The 17963-nt window shown below is 38.3% G+C and overlaps 1 protein-coding gene across 1 annotated transcript in view; it reads left to right on the top strand.

Moving 5' to 3' along the window:
• The window catches only part of GMDS (GDP-mannose 4,6-dehydratase), a 628119-nt gene that overhangs the window by 512585 nt on the left and 97571 nt on the right, over positions 1–17963 (top strand). The gene's annotated exons all lie outside the window — the stretch shown is intronic.

A 17963-nucleotide genomic window follows, 5' to 3' on the forward strand; every position in this document is an offset into this window, starting at 1 on the left:
TACACCTCTGCCCTTTGAAAAGTGACCATTAAGAAAATAAAAAGGCAATAGGGCACTGGGTGGCTCAGTTGGTTGAGCGCCCAACTTCTGCTCAGGTCATGATCTCACGGTTTGTGAATTCGAGCCCCGCATCAGGCTCTGTGCTGATGGCTCAGAGCCTGGAGCCTGCTCCGGATTCTGTGTCTCCCTCTCTCTCTGCCCCTCCCCCACTCACACTCTGTCTCTCTCTCTGTCTCAAAAATAAAATAAACATTAAAAAATTTAAAATAAAAGAAAAAGGCAAGTATGGTCTAGAAGAAATAAGTGTAATACTTACATCAGACAAAGGACTTATATCTAGACAAGAAGACAAATAACTCAATTAAAAAATGAGTCCAATATTGGAACAGATAACTTCACAAAAGAAAAGGTACAAATGATTATTTGGCACATGGAAAGATGCTCAGTGTGATTAGTCAACTGGGAAATGTTCATTAAAACCACAGTGTAAATACTATTACACTCCCTTTAGAATGACCACAATGCCATAGTGCCAAGTATTGATGAGGATGTTGTAGCAGCTAGAGCTGTCATACATTACTGATGAAAGTATAAATAGTAAAACCACCTTGAAAAATAGTTTGGCTTTCTTATAAAATCAAATCTATATTTATCATTTGACCAGCAATTTTCCTAGACACTTAACAAAGAAAAATTAAAATCTACATCCACATAGACACTTATAGATGAATATCTGTAACAGCTTTATTCCTAATTAAAGCACTGCCTCCCCCAACATTCAGTCAACCAGTGAATGAATAAACAAATGTTATGTGTCTGTACAGTGGAGTTCCAAAAATGAGTGGACTAGGATGAGTCTTAAAAACTAATGATTTTAAAAATCTTAAAAAATCAAAGCATAATTGCTTAGTGAAAGAAGTCACCCACAAAAGAGTACATACTGTAGAATTCTATTTATAGGATATTCTAGGAAAGAATAATTTGGATTGATAGAAAGCCAATCAGTAGTTAGTTGCCTAAGCATGATGGGCTGAGTTTGGGGTGTTGACTGGAGAAAAGCACAGGGAAGTGGTATAAATGTCTCATATCTTGACTATAGTGGTTGCATGAATGTATGCATTTTTCAAAATTCATCAAACTGTCTACTTGTTAGACATTTTATTGTTTGTAAATTATACCTCAGTAAAGTTTTTTTTTAATATAAAAGGGAAAAAAAACAAGGAACTTCAAGAGGCCATCATCAAGGAATGTTTAAGTGACTGTAATCAATTGTTATCAAACTATTAAAAATAATGCTTAAGAGCAGGGCACCTGGGTGGCTCAGTTGGTTGAGCGTCTGACTTTGGCCCAGGTCATGATCTCACGGTTCATGAGTTCAAGCCCCGTGTCGGGCTCTGTGCTGACAGCTCAGAGCCTGGAGCCTGCTTTGGATTCTGTGTCTCCCTCTGTCTCTGCCCCTTACCCGCTCATGCTCTGTCTCTCTCTCTCTCAAAAATAAATAAACATTAAAAAAAATTTTTTTAGTAATGCTTAGGACTTTAAAGTATAATTATGACAATGTTAAGTTAAAAAAAAAAGTATACAAGTTTAGATCTGTTGTATGATCTAAACTCCCTAAAACTGTGCCTACAAAACATTAGAAGAAAACACAATGGCAGTTTCTACATTGTGAAATTATGGGCAGCTTTAGTATTCTGCTGTATATATTGCTCTGTATTTAAATTTTCTGTGAGGAACTTGTGTCCTTTTATAGTAAGTCACCTTACACACATTTTTTTTTTTTTAAATTAGGGGTAGTATTACAAATGAATCAGATTCTCTTTGAGAAGTGGATGAGACTTGGCCATTCTCCCATCTTGGGGCTAATGTTCTGTTTTCAGTCACCAGGCCATTCTTCTGACCTATGCTCCCCATGAGCTAACTGCCTGTTTTCTGACCTAGTGCAGTCTCTCACAAAGTAGAATGCTATTCCAAGAGATGTGTATGAAAGCATTCCATGTCTCCTTCATTTAGAACATACAGAATATTATAACCGCTCTTGGAGAATTGCCAGTAAAGAAACTGTTTAACTTTGTTTAACCCAGCATTTTCCAAGCTTAATTTTTAAGTTTATATTAAAATCTTATAAAAACAAGAGTTCTGTGGCTCACCCACTGGGAAACGTTCCTCTGTCATTCAAACCTGAACAACAGATATCTAGCATGTCTGACTCCCTCCCTCTCTTCCAAAGTAGTGCTGGCCATTAGTAGGTTCTCCCTCAGTAGGAAAGGCCCGGCAAAGCAGTTGAGTCATTTTCACTAAAATCTGTCTCAAATTTCAGGCAATGGCCTTCATTTTGTTTCAGAAGGCAGACTACACCACAAATCAAGTTTTTACTGGTATATTAAAATTTTCCTTTGAGTGGTATATAAAATTTTGGTAAAGCAAAAAACTTTTTGCAAATTCTTAGAAAAAAGAGATTGATGTGAAGTGCTGAGCATTCTAGATGAACTAAAGATCTGGCTCTGTCCCTTTAATAAGAGTCTTCTGAGTGGCAGCAGTTACCACCTGTGTGCCCAGTACCCTTCAGGTCTTGCTGTGTCCTATCACTAGAGTTGTGGGAACAGAATGCTTACATTGCATATTCTTCATAGTTTGTCTGAAAATATAAAATTCCTTCTCAGGGCTAGATAATAAAATCATGATGGCTTCGTGAATGCTGTCTGCAAGTTATGTTCTATTGTTTGTTTTTTTTTCAATTTCCTTCCTCTGGATCTTCTTTGGGCCCCATGCATCAGCATACCAATCTCAGCTGGAAGAAGAGCAGGGAAGCCACAGGCAATTTCATGTGCTACAGCCAAGGCTGTTCCTTGGGCTTCAGAGTCCCCACTGCAGCTGTGACCTCTGATGGTTCAGCAAGTCCTTCTTGGGAACAGTATCCACACAGTCAGAAACCAGGCAGAAAGGAGCAAAGAAAACACACTGATATCTGAACAGAGCTTAGAAGGCCAAGGATAGTATTATACCTCAGTAACTCATAGTGCTATTACAGTTTGAGGAGACGTGCTTTTCTAGACTTTCAGGAGTGTATATACCTCTTTCTCCTGGGGATGCTGTTTTCATCTTTTTATTTCAGAATTGCTCGATTTCAGTCCTAAGACATTCATCCTTATCTGTACACAGTGTGGCATAATATTGTATTGTAAAAGCACAGTACCAGTGCCACATTCCCTGAGTTTGAATCCCAGCTCTACAACTTCCAATGGGAGTCCTTTACCTGTGTCTCTATTTTCCCAACTGTAAAAATGGGGATAATAAGAGTACCCATCTCACAGGGATAGGGTGAAGATTAAATGGGTTTAATATATTTGAAGCATCTGAAACAGTGCCCTATGCTTCTGAAGCTCTATATTAAGTATTTGCTATTAATAAAGTGTGTAATTGATTGAAAACATTGGTCAGCAGTGAAAACAAGGAAAACATAAAATGTGGAAACAGTATGATTGGAAAAGTGATTATATGTGTGGGGAGAAGAAATGTTTCATGTTTGTGTAACCAGACAGAACTGAACATAGACTCTTAGCAGAGAAAGGCGATTGCAGGAAGAACAAACTTGCCGGTTGTAGTTGGATAGAAATTATGGGTGTAATGAGACATCTCTTCATCTCTAACACCTGACCCCTTCTGAGAAGTAATTGTCTATTTATCAGAATTAGGACACCTTTTTGCTGAGTCTATCTCCTGTAGAGCAGTGGTTCTCAAACTATAATGTTCTGTGGATCACTTAGGGATCTTTTCAAATGCAGATTTGGAATCAGTAGGTCGGGGCAGGGCCTGAGATTCTGAATTTCTAACTGAGATACCAAGTGATGCCAGTGCTGCTGATCCATGGACCACACTTTGAGTAGCAAAGCCTGAGAGAATTATGGAGTCTCAAGTTTGAGATGCACCTTGACAATCACCAAACCCAAACCCTTATCACTTTCTACTTTGTTTTCAGTCATCTGTGACTTTACCTTCCCTGACAGACTAGACAGTGGGCTCTTTCAGGGCAGAATGCAATTCTAGTTCCCTTTTTTTCTGTACCTTTCATTCTGGACAGTACAGTGTCAGACATTTTGTAAATAAATCAACATTTTAATGAGTCTACAATGGAAAAATAACTTATGGAAGCTGGGGGATTTGATTTTAGGGGTTTTTGGAGGGGGGAGGGAGTACTTGCTTATAAATGAAAAGACTTAAAGAAAAAAATTCCAGGCATCCATGAGAAACAGTTCAGTGGGCACCTATAACTAGTTTGTTCCTTTTCTTCCTTTTCCATTCTATCCCTTACATCTCCAGTATTCATAAGATTACTTAAATGCCAGTTGAATTTAATTGTAATTGGATTGAATTTATCATCTGATAAATTCAGGTAAAAGAGTTCTCTGGACTTTGCATTTCTGCTATTAATAAATTCAGGAATGCACAAAGATGAGATGAAGAAATCTAAAAAGCAAGGGTCATACATACCTCTTTTCTTTTATATGGCTTGAAAGAGGTAGACCAAAAGATGACTGGAATCTCCAAAGAATTAAGCCAAAGTTTCTGGAAATTGCTTCTGGTCCTACCATGACTAAACCAGTCTCTAATATGAGATGAGATACTATGCTCTTTTAATACAAGTCACCTCAGAGACTAAGGAAGGATGGTTTATTTATTAATCATTAGGTACCCAATCCCACCAGTCCTTGATGAATCAAGTTCTTACAAATGAACTAATTATTACTGCATAAAGTAGTTTGCTTATTTTTGACAGATTATTATAATTTTTGTTATTTTAAAAATTATGATAATCTGTCAAAAATAACCTGAAAATTGGAGAATGTCTAAGAGCTTATCTTTTTGGAAACATGTAATGTGTTTTCCTATCACATTTTACATTTTAAAACATTTGACATTGCTTAAATCCCAAGACTGCATGAAAGCCCATAAGCCCATGACCAATGTCCTTGTTTGTATACGTCTTAAGGCAATTTTGTTTCTGAATTGTAGTATGTAGAGCAAAAATTTTAATTAGATTTACTTTGTATAAATCATTTTTCATTCACTTACATTTTCGTCCTTAGCTGGCTAGCTGACTTATAAATTTGTTTTCCATAAAAACATTTTGTAGGAAACTAACATTAGTTAGAGAAATTACAGTATGTGGAAGCAAATATCTGGTCTTTTTTTATTTTAAATACAATGCTGCAAGTTGAAAATTTGGACAAAAATTAAAAGTGCAAAAATTAATCTTTGCAGTGTAATTTAGTCATCTAGATAATCGTTATGCCCTCAATTTCATATTTTACAGAAGGTATTTCATGTTTCAAGAAAATTGTCCATATTCTTTTATGGACTTAAAAATGCATTATTGATTACTTAGGTTAAGATTGAGGGTTTTTTGCACCTTTTTGATATGGAATTCATGTTGCTTTTAAACAATCCTTCAAAAGGCTTTATTAAAATGTATACTTTAGAAGAAATTAGTAGCCTCTGACTCTACATGGAAGCAACATCTTAGTCTGTAAAAATATGTGCACTTTGTGTTTCTTCAAGGAATCAAGCATGACATTTTATTTTTAGGGGTATTCTGTTGAGTTATGAAGGATGATATATATAAGTTCTTATTTTTTTAATGTGTGAAATATCCATGCTAATAAAATAAAGCCTTAAGCATAATGAAAGTATTTAGGAAGGAGAGATAAATGAATAAGCATTTTTAGTAGTCATAATTTTTTTTTTGTTTTTAAGGAAGTGAAACAACTCAAAGTAGCCTTGGGGACACTCGGATCCAGGGCCTGGAGGTCTGTCAGGGCTCTCTCTGCTTCTTGGAATGCTGCCTTCATTCCCTCAGCATGTTCCTATGGCAGAGGACATCATTGATAGCATTTCTGGGGATGCAGACTAACACAGTAAATGAAGAATAGAATCTTTTTGATAGTTATCAAGAAAGAAGACTGAGGAGGGATTCTGGCTGGCCCCACTGAGCCCTATGATAACCTCTAGACCATTCACTGAAGACAGAGTATGGGGCCAATGCCTAGGCCCTGTCTTGTTAGGGAGAGAGAATTCTGTGCTTGGCAGGCTATAGAAGTCCATGGTCTGAGTAGGAGAGGATCAAGGTCCTTCTCCAACAGCAGGATGTTATTTCTAGAAGAAAAGCAGAAAGTACTGCTAAGCAGACAAAAATAACATGTTCATATAGCATTTAATGGTCATTTAATATGAGCCCCAAAGTGTGCTATGAGCTGCCCACTTATTCAGTTTAATTCCAGGTCTGGGGCACTGTTTCACTGAGAAGGATACTGAGGCACAGTGAAGTCAAGTATCCTCTGAAGGTTACCCAGCTAGTGAGTGGTAGAGCCAAGATCTAAACTGAGTACTTTTTGACCCAAAGAGCTTTTTATATTGCACTTTTCATCCTACTTGTTTATATCCTTCAAAACAATCTTTGTAATGTGATGGTTGTATGCTAACAGTGGGATCACATCATAAGGAAACAACTTGCAAAACAAGATCCAGGCCCACATGCCTCTGTGAAAGGGAGGCCCCAAACAGAATACCAAGAGAGCAAAAGAAGTCAAACCTTGGTTTTTAAGCATTCAAGAGCCCATGTTCTGATGGGAAAAAAACAGATTTGAAAGATCTTTCAAGGATAATCTTTACTATATGCAGTTTTGTTCATAAGCTCTGTCACTAGAAGCAAATCCCCCCTAACCTGTAGCACCACACATAGTTCCTTGAGCATCTCCTGTCCTTTCAGATCCACAATTGTAAGCGAATGAGCCAGGCCTGGCATCTGTGTCAGTCACCAGTGTCCTCAGTGCTCACAACAACTGGTCTGTAGTAGATGCTCTGTGATACCTTCTTACTTGAGCCCAGATGGATCGCCAAAAGCCAGTTTGTCCAGAAAAGCCTTTCGGGAATGTTCATTGTCACCCTAACTTCCCCTAGTTGGATTCATCGTGGTTCACTCTCTCATGGTGGTGACAGCTGTAGAGAAGCCACTATGCTTCCTACCCTAGAGAGCTGCTAAGGAAGGATGATAAGGACCTTAGTTTACACAAGTGCCTGGAGGTAGAGATGGAGAGAATGGACTGATCCAAGAGACTTGGAATCGATAGGATTTGGTGAACAATTGGATATAGAAGGGAAGGGAGAGATTGATTAGTGTGCCATCAATTAAGATAGAAAACTTTATGCCCTCTCACAGTTTTACCTGGTGTACTTTACATGCTTAAAGGAAAATTATGGATATTTTCTCTAAACTGAACTTTTTCTTTAACCTCATTATTACATGATTTTCATATCAGACACACCAATCACTATCTGCAATATTCTCACTTCAGCTGTTTGAAGGCCAGTTATCACTTTCTAATTCTATTATCGTTTTTGAAATTATCTGTTGTAATTTTCACTGAAAAAACCTTGAAAGATGTTGCCATCTATATGTTTAGAATTGGCACCAATATTTGCTCTTAAATCTTTGATATCATTTGAGTGATTTTTTGCTTTGAATTTATTAGAAAAATAGCATGTTCATTTCGGTTTGGGTGAGTAGAAGATTCTCGGGGAAATAGATCAGTACCACATACAATCCTGATAAAATTTAAGGTAATGTTGGGCAATTAAATTCCCATTTGGTCATTTGTATTAAGAAGGCACCCATATGACAGCAAATGTTTTCTTCCAAGAACATTACAGGGTGTTTGTTTATTTGGAGGAGGGTGCGTTGTTGGGGTTGTTTTTAGTGTTATGTTTTGCTTTACACTTTCCCATCAAGTTATTACTAAGTAATGTGAAAAGGAAGTACTTTTCTCCTACAATTAAAGTGATAATAGCATAAACCCAAATAGGTAAATACTTGTCTTGACTAATTTTTTTGTCGTTAATCTTGTTAAATTTTGAGAAGAGAGTTGTAAGAATAGCCTACAGCCTTGTGAGCTCCACCATCCGTGCTGGGGGGAAAAAGATGTTTCAGCCAATGGAAATATTTATCATAGTTTGTGGCACTCTGTCTACATTTTGGGTAAAAATAGCAGGGGCCAGAAATTATTATTTATTTAAAAAGAAATTATTCATTTAGAAAGAAACTCATTTCTAAAATCCTCTTGGCTGAGATAAGTCATTTTATGTTCATGCATATTCTTCTCCTAATTGGGAATTACTCCCTGGTGGGTAGGATTTCTGTCCCCTGGGCTTTGAGGATGAGGGTAAGGAAGACTGTAAAAAGAGGAAGGCCAGTGGATAGAGGTTAGGGTGTAAATCTTGTACCCCTGTGGCTGGTGTATCTGCTAGAAAGTATTCCTCAAGAATTGGCTGTGCCTATGACTGTGTTAGATTGCATCATGGGAAAACAGATCCCTCCAATGAGTTGTTTTGTTGAACAGAATTTTCCCAAGACCTACTTCCAAGCATTCTATTTGGGGGGAAAGTCAGAAGAAAGAAAATCACTGTGTCTCTGCATTTTTTCCCCTAGAGAGATTTCATAACTTTAAATGTAGGTCCACTAAGTGTCCCTTTCCCTGACAGAGCATGGCTCCATTTGTTTTTGACCAGCTGCCTCTGAGCCCCTACTTGCTTTAACTCCCACCTGAAAGCTTTAACTCCAGCTTGCTACATCTTTCTTTGGCGTCCATACTATCTAACCAAGTTGAACGAAATCTGTGAGACTGAATGTTAGAAATATAACTCACCTTTAGTCATCATCACTTTGAATCTGCCACTGGAGCTAGAAAAACTCAATCACTGTGAGAAGCCTGCACAGAAAGCCTATTCCTGAATGTAGGTACTATGGGAACTTTCTGGCGATACTCTAAATAGACCCAGGCCTTGAAAAATATCTACATAATATTTAGTCACAATAAATAGATTTGGATTTGTCATATAAGCTTCAACTTATTGAAAAAGACTCTTTCCCCTGCCTCCCTTCCTCCTTCCCTCCTTCCTCTCTTTTTTGTCTTTCTCCCCTCCCCTCTCTAGCAATCTGAACTCTATTATTTGCCTTTGTAAACTTCTAAGATAGTTGAATTTTTAACATGTAAAAAACCCCCAAAATATAACATGCTAAAGTGATGTGTGAATCTTTACTGAAACAGCAGGTTTTTTAATTATTAACCTGTATAAGATCTAATTTGAGCCCTGATTTCATGCTGTGTCTTGGAGGCTGAGGCAAACCTCATTCTATTTCATGTATAGTTGATGTAATTCACAGGGTCGCAGGTCAGTTTAAGTTCTTTAAGGGTCCATTAATCCTCAGAATAAATGCTTCTTCTATAAGTTACCTAATTAAGCAGCCAGCATAGTTCTTAAGATGTAGTAAATGCACCATAAATGTGCTATTTTTCCCCTCACTTTTTCTCTCCAAGCAAAACTCATCTAAGAGAATCAGAAGACATTTCCTTTCCTTTGAGTAGTGTAGACTCTAATTGGCTGACAATACATTATTTACAAATATACACAAATAGATGTTGGTATTGTGCAAATTCATTCTATCAGTACTGAAGTGATATCACCATGATATCACCATTGGAGCAATGTCTGCAGAAAGGTACATCTAAACGGGCTCTTAGCCAAAGAGGGAGATATGGATGGTAGTTAAGAAGAAGGAAAGCATTCCAAGTGGGTGGAATGGCATGAGAAAAGGCATGGAGGCAAGAGTTAGTAAATTGTATGTGGGCGATAGGCAAGCTGATAAACTGGGTTGGACCAGCCAGACCACATTGGGGCATATTGAGAGATACTCACACCTACTATTCCCTCTGCTTCTCTGCACTTCCCACTCATTCTCTAGGTCTTAGCTTAGACATCCTCCGTAGCCCAACATCCTACGCTCAACCAAGTCTTGCTAGGTGCCCTCCCAGTCCTCTGGTATCACTCTGTGTACCTTCTACCATCATTCATACACTACATTGTAGGGGCCACTAGACTTTAAGCCCCCTAAGGACAAAGACCATCTAGTTTTCTCATACCTGTGTCTTCAGCACCTGGCTTACTTTAGTAAATACTTTTAGTAGGCACTTAATAGGTATTCAGTGAAGATTTGTGGGAGGTGGGAGGAGGAGAGATGGATAGATAAGATTGGGCAAATAGAGGAGGTACAGAGGACAGAGGCCTTGAGCTGTGGCTGAGACTCATACAGAGCTCAAGCACTAGTCCTTAAATTGTACCTTCCCACTACCACCCCTTAGTAAGACCTCCATTCATTTTGCTTAGTCCTGTAAAACAGAAGAAACTCCACCTACAATCTTTGGAATTGTATAGGATGCCCCAGGTGAGTTAAAATAAATTAAAATAAAGCAGGTGGATAGAGCATGGTTAGCAATCCATGCAAAGATAGCATAGAAACACCAAGCCTTGTTTAAAAACTAGCTGTGCATTTGAACTTCCCTTCACCGCCATTTTACAGCTGAGAAGAACAATTTCTGGTCTTTTTCCTATTCGATCTCTTGATCTACCCTCGTTAGACATGACCACACAAAGCTTTTTTCATTGAGTTAATCATTCTAAATTTCCTAAAGATTTCCTAAAGATAAAGCATAAGTAAAAGACACTTTGAAAGTACAATTTAAGTCTCTCAGCAATACTGATAAAAAGAAGAAAGCAAGGAAACATTTACCAATCAATAACTCTTATTGATAGTAACGTTTGGGAGGGGCCTCCCATGAAAATGACAGTGACCTTTTAAGAGGACACCACAACTATCCTGCTTTTTCCAACTGTGTGAGATAGAGGTGTCATCCAATGACCTTCCCAAAATTGTTCAACCTCCTAAACTCCTCTCCCTCCACATGTAAACTGCAGATTGTACTACCTGCCTGATTCTTGATGTGGGGATTCATTAGTTGGCATTCACAAGAGGCCCATGATATGGAAAGCACAAAGTAAAGGTAGTTCTTACTCTAACAAGTGACATGAACAGCTGTTTAATGGATTTAAATTTTACACTTTTTGTTGTAGTTGATTATTCATTAACTGCATGCAATAGCTGGAACCCCATTATTTAATAACAGTTATCCTTATTAACATAAATAAAATGGGGTAAAATTGAGCATGAATGGAGACAGGAGTCCCCATTTCAATAGCAATATTGTCTTTCTGTGCACAGCTAAGTTCTCATATATACATAAATTAGAGTAGACTTTGTGATTAAAACCATGGTCCCCTGAACATAAAAATTACACTCTGTCCTCCTCTCCTGTTCCACTGACTGGTTGCCCTTTACTCCTTTCTGGTAACAGTCTCTCCTGGCCTTGGGCTTCAGCCTTCCAGTCTCCTCAAGAAACTATCAGTTATCTCTCCCTTCTCTGCCTTCAGCTGTCCTACATTGCTCCTTCCCATCAGTATCTTGACATTTTCAGATCCTTACATCTTTAAAAAATGGACCTCTGCAAACACTCATTCCCTTCAGACACTGCCCTTCCTCTCTTTTCCCTGCTCTGTCAAAACGTACCAATGAATTGCCTCCTCACCATCTCCCTGTCCTTACCTCCTGTCCCTCTGCCACACCTCAGTCCACCTTCTGCCCCATCACCCCATCAAAGCAGTTCTTTCTGCCATCCCCAGGGACCTGCATGCTACTAAATCCTATGGACCAGTTTCAATTCTTCAATTTTTGACATCGATGCAGCATCTGGCATTGTTGATGCACTCTCCCTCCCTTGCCAAACACACTGGTCCCTCACTTTCTGAGATCCAACCCTCTACAGTGTGCCTGCTTCTTCCCAGGTGGCTCTTCCTCAGTTTTTGCAGACTTGATCTATCTGCCTTGTAGTGTTTTCCTCCATGGATCAGATTGGAGCTGGGGTGTCAATGGCTCTACAACATCAGTTCCTCCAGATGTCCAGAAGGCAGGGTGAGAGAGGGAGATATGGAAGAAGCGTTGAGTCTTTAGGGGAGGCAGGCAGGGCAGGAGCCCTGGGGATAGAGTTCTGTAGGCCATGTAGAGGGAGTTGCTGGCAACAGCCTTGGTCAGAGTCCTCTGCGAACTCATGTTTGTAATGATTTTTCCTTCATTGTTCGGATTTTTTTTCCCAGTTAACACCAGCACATAATTTAAATTCTAATCATTCAACAGGAATTGTCACCAACTCCAGCAATCTCCCACCCTCCACCCCTTCTTCCCCATTTTCACAGCTATTCATACCCACTGTGTGGGCCATTCTTTTGGCACTTTACGTCTGGAAAAGTATGTTACTCTGCTCTGTTAAATTGTCTTGATTTACCTCAAGAGATTTACTCTTCTCTATGTTTTTCTGTTCTCTTTCTGGAAATCCTTTTGCACTCTATTATACTCTTTTAGCTGATTACTTTGGCATTTACCTCCATGTTTCTAAGTAACATGTTTTTATTGCTGATTCTTGATTTTTATCTCCTTCTAGGCATTATCTATTGGCGTCCTCTTATTCAAAATGAGGGTTTTATTTTCTGTTCCTCCCAATCTCTCCATTCTCTGAATATTCTATTGCTGTATTTTAATTTGAGGATAGCTTAATATTCGGTGTTAAATTATCATGACTGATCAATGGTTTTCATTCCAGTAAACAACAATTACTTTTTTTCTGTACAGTTGTCATTTGTTTAACACAGAGCTAATAATTTTCATTTGTCTTCATTTGCTTTGTTTTCTATATATTTATCACTAACTACCCCCAGACTTTGCCCCAGCTATCTAAATCACCTTTGAATGTGTTCAGGTCTGTGGGTTATTCTATCAGTCATGTCTTCCTGTAGCAGGGCCTATAGAACCTTCTGACCTGATTCCATCTAGACTGGTGGAGGATTGGCATTGTGTGATCTGCCTTCATGCTCATCTGAAGGGTTCTCTTAGCCACTCTCTTAAATTGGGTCCTCCATTTCCTGGCATCTTTTTAAAACCTCCTTCCTCATCAAGATAAAAAGCTTCTTTACAGTGAAGGAAACAATCAACAAAACTAAAAGGCAACTGATAGAATGGGAGAAGATATTTGCAAATGACATATCAGTTATAAAGGGTTAGTATACAAAATCTGTAAAGAACTTATCAAACTCAACACCCAAAAAACAAATAATCCAGTGAAGAAATGGACAAAAGACATGAAAAGACACTTTTTAAAAGAAGACATCCACATGGCTAACAGATACATGAAAAGATGCTCAACATCACTCATCATCAGGGAAATACAAATCAAAACCACAGTGAGATACCACCTGTCAGAATGGCTAAAATTAAAAACTCAAGAAACAACAGTGTTGGCAAGTATGTGGAGCAAGGGGAACACTTTTGCACTGCTGGTGGGAATGCAACCTGGTCCAGCCACTCTGGAAAACAGTGTAGAGGTTCCTCAAAAAATTGAGGAAACCTAGCCTACAACCCAGCAATTGTATCCAAAGGATACAAAAATGCTGATTCAAAGGGGCACATGCACCCCAATGTTTATAGCAGCACTACCAACAACAGTCAAATTATGGAAAGAGCCCAAATGTCCATCAACTGATAAATGGATAACAAAGATGTGGTGTGTGTGTGTGTGTGTATATATATATATATATATACACACACACACATACAGTGGAACATTACTCAGCAATCAAAAAGAATGAAACCTTGCCATTTGCAACAACATAGATGGAACTAGAGTGTATTATGCTAAGCAAAATAAGTCAGAGAAAGATAAATGTCATAAGATTTAATTCATATGGAATTTAAGAAACAAAACAGATGAACATAAGGGAAGGGAAGAAAAATGAGATAAAAACAGAGAGGGAGACAAACCATTAAGAAATTCTTAAATACAGAGAACAAACTGAGGGTTACTGGAGGAGTGTTGGGTAGGGAAATGGGAAATGGGTGATGGGTATGAAGGAGGGCACTTGTTGGGGTGAGCACTGGGTGTTATATGTAAGTGATAAATCACTAAGTTCTACTCCTGAAACCATTACACTATATGTTAACTAGTTTGGGTTTAAATAAAATTTAAATAAATAAATAGATAAATAAATAAATAAATAAATTTTTAAAAATAAATAAAAACTCCTTGGTTTGATGAAGCAAAATCTTATTTCTAAGAATAGTGCATGGAAAGCAAATATTTTTGACCCAGTACATCTGAAAATACCTTTATTCTGCCCTCAGCATTAAGAAGGTAGCTGATGTAGATTGCTTGCTTGGAAATACTTTGCCCTCAGAATTTTGAAGGTATTGCTCCATTGCCTTTTAATTTGCAGTGTTACTATGGGAGACTGAGCCATTTTGCCTCCTAATCCCTGTGTATTCTCTCTGGAAGTCTGTCAGTCTTTTTCTTTGTCCTAATGTTCTGAAATATCGTGTGATATGGGTTCCATCCATTATTCAGAGCACTCTTTTGGGCCCTTTCAGTCTGGAAATGCATGTTCTTCTCTGACCAATTGTCTTGATTTAACTTAATTATCTGCTCTTTTCTGCTTCCTTTTTTTCTGTACTTTTTCTGGAAATTCTATTATACTGACCTCTTGAGGCCATATTCTGATTTTCTTATCTTTCTTCTGGTTTTTCATATCTCCATCTTTTTGCTCTCCTTTCTGGGAGATTTCCTCAGTTTATCTCTAAAATCTCCTCTTGAACTTTTAATTTTTTCAATTTTTTTTCAATTTCTAAGATTTTTTTTCCAAATTGTCCTTTATTATATACTGTCTTATTTTTGTTTCTTTGGTATCTTTTCATATCTCTGAAGATATTACTGGTAGAATGTGTGTTTTTGTTTTGTTTTTTGATTACCTTTTCTATTTGTCCTATTTTCTCCAGGTTGCTGGTTTTCAATTTGTTTGTTATGATTTCTCTTTCCTATATGTGGTTTTCCCCACATGTCTGTCTGGTAGTCCTTGTTTTTCTGCTCATGTTTAAAAGTGGGGACTAAAAAGCTAATTGGGAGTTTTTGAGAACATAGTTAGAGCTTGTTGACTATGTCACTTACAGGGGGACCTAACAGGACCATTTAGTTTGGAGAATCCCTGATACCCAGAGAAGATTCCTTGTCTCCTGCCTGAAAGGAGACATGCCTGACTGCCAACACCTTGGGGCTGGCTGGGGAGTCTCAGCATTCTGTGCACATACCTCACTAGATTTTTCCTTGTTTTCAGCATCGTGGCCCTACCCCTTCCCAAGCCCAGTGACCTTCAGATCTGGGACCTTGTTCTCCAGGGAGGGTGAGGTAGTTGCCAAGCAATGTGGGATCTGGGAGGGGACTGGGCATCACACTGCTTCTCAAGGAAAGTTGTAATCCGCCCTCACTTCCTGACATCTGAGGGCTCCTGCAAGTGTAAATTGGGTTCATTTTCAGCTTCCCCACTGCTGGCTTAGGAGTCTGTTTTCTAGGGCTTCTGCTAAGTCCTTTAACACTCATCCATCTGGCCTTCCAGCTTCCAGAATTTGGTTTCTGTTCTCTTTCTTGCTCTTTTAGCCTTTCTGAGTATGTTCCTTTTTGAAAGGGGCATCAGACAAGAGCAAAACTGTACAAACCACCACCTTCATTCAGAACCTAATAATTCTCCCAGGACTACTTTGTGTCATTTTCTAAATGTAGCTTTTGGCAACCTCCTGTTTCCTTATATACATCCTTAATAAAATAGTATTTTTTTTAAATAATCCTTGATAACTTTTGTGATATTCAGGTTTTTATAAGGGGTGCATCGTGCCCTCCCTTACTTTAACATAGTCTCCTAAGCTTGACTTAATACAGTTGACTTTGCTTTTGTTGTTCCTTAAAGGAATTCCTAGTTGAGTAGATTTTAATAACACCTCATCTTTCCTTATTGTGCTTGATTCTGTTGTTCTTGAATGTTTTCTATTGCCATTTAATGCTTATTAGGAGCCAACAATATATTTTAAAAATTGAATTATACAGAGGCTCTTCTCAGTGAGCTGTTGATCTAAATTGGTGGGTAGCAATTCCTTTTAATTAGCTGAATCCTCTATTCCCTGTCAAGCTACCTTCATTTCATTAACATCCCAGCTCTGCTTTGAGTCATAACATTGCTTGTTAGGACAAGTTAGCTGTTACCTTTTACTTGTTAATACAAGTGTTTTGTGTATTGTTGTAACTGAATGCTTTTTGGCCCTTGGCCGAAACTTTTGCTTACTGCCTTCATGCAGACCTAGTGCAAATTACAAAGCGGTTTTGCCAACTCAGTTCTGCTTTGAGCCCTTTCCTGGTTATACTCGATTATTCAATGCATCTCTATTAGTAGTGGGGGCAATGCAGTGACCACAGAGACGATTTGGACTGTAGACAGCATTTGCAAGATGGCAGCCCTGTGGACAGTATTCAGACAGAGGCCAAGAAGTGGGCCCAGAGCTGATACACACAGGTGCCCAAGTAGAATCAAACTCAAATCTAACCTGCAGTTTCCTTCCGTCAGTCAGTCTTTTCCCATTTCAACTACTGTCATAAATCCCACATGTTAGCATATGGCTGCAGAGCAGCCAAAAAGAAGCAGTAAACCGCAAAATTTAAGCTGGTCCAGCAATGCAACTTTTTGGTATGAAAAGGAATTAAATGTTTTAAGTTAAGAATGAGGATATAGCATTAACTCATCCCCTAAAGCAGGAGTAAGGAACCTATGGCCTACAGGCCAAACCCCACCTGTTTTCTACTGAACTGTAAGGATGTTTTTATAGTTTTAAAGGGTAATTTAAAAAAAAATGATGATGATGATGAAGAGGAGGAGGAAGAGAACAGAATGGGGAGGGGGAAAGGAAGACTATGTAACAGAGACTATATGTGATCTGTAAAGCCTAAAATATTTGCTTTCTGGTTCTTTACAGAAACAGTTTGTCAGCCCCTGCTCTAAAGACACAGCTGGCTTTTCCTCATTCCTTTCCTGTCCGACATGTTCCCTCCCCAGTCAAGCTCTCCAGGTCTTTTCCAGGCCTTTATCAACTTAAATATATGTGTGTTCATGTGTGGTTTCAAAGAAATCAACTAAAAGTACAATTGAATCACCAATTTTCAAGTTGGTGACATCTGAGAAGATTTATCAGTAAGAAGGACAGAATTACGGATATGTATGTGTGCACATAAGTCAACCTGACCCATTATAGATTACATACCCAGCTACCATAGGAGAAAAGAGTAAAACTGTGAGCAGTGATTTTTTAACCCTTTCGGCTTACTGGGAGATACCATCAGGAAGACAGATGCTGGACTGGTTTCTCTTTGTTAGTATTAAACATGAACAAGAATAAAAACATGCTTATGAGATACAAATATCCTTTCACCCACTGAAAGCCTTACCAAAGAAAAGGCTCCACTTCAACAATTAACTTTAAAATTAGCTAGGTAATTTTTAAAGTAATGATTTATCAGCTATTCTCCCTTACTGCAGATATTTGCCAACATCTGGTCTTTTCTATTTAGGGACAGATAGGGTTTATCACCACTTTGGGTTTTCTCATTTTACACTGTTTTCAGTCTGCATGCTCTAAAGCATCCGCATACCATATCCAGGTGAATTTTCCAAAAACTTAGCTCTGACCCTGCCAAATTAGTCTAATCAATAGTAAGAAATTAAACCAAAAAAGTAAGTTACCAAACACCTCTTTTTGAGGCAACTAATTAATATAATGCCAGTTGTTCAGTTTTATTATTCAACATATACTATGAATCCCTACGTGTTATGGGATGTTTTTCATATTTGCCTTGAGTCCACTGGCAAATTCAATGTGCTTAGAAACTGAGTTTTCCCAACAATGACATGTTATCTCTCTGCTATAAAAAAGTAAGTTGAGAATAGAACATTCCAGTAATTGTCCAGAAATTAAGCTTATAAGGGCAATTTATGTCTCTACTACCCAGCTATGTCCAAAATACAGCCACAATCAATATTTACTATTTGTCTTCAATGACACGTGTGAATGACATAGTCAAGCAACTAATTTAATGTTCTACTCTTTCCTTTGATCTCCACTGTGCCTCTGATCCAGGGAGCACACAGAATTGCCCTGT

The sequence above is a fragment of the Panthera uncia genome (genome assembly GCF_023721935.1).
Source record: "Panthera uncia isolate 11264 chromosome B2 unlocalized genomic scaffold, Puncia_PCG_1.0 HiC_scaffold_25, whole genome shotgun sequence".
In the NCBI taxonomy this organism is placed as follows: Eukaryota; Metazoa; Chordata; class Mammalia; order Carnivora; family Felidae; genus Panthera; species Panthera uncia.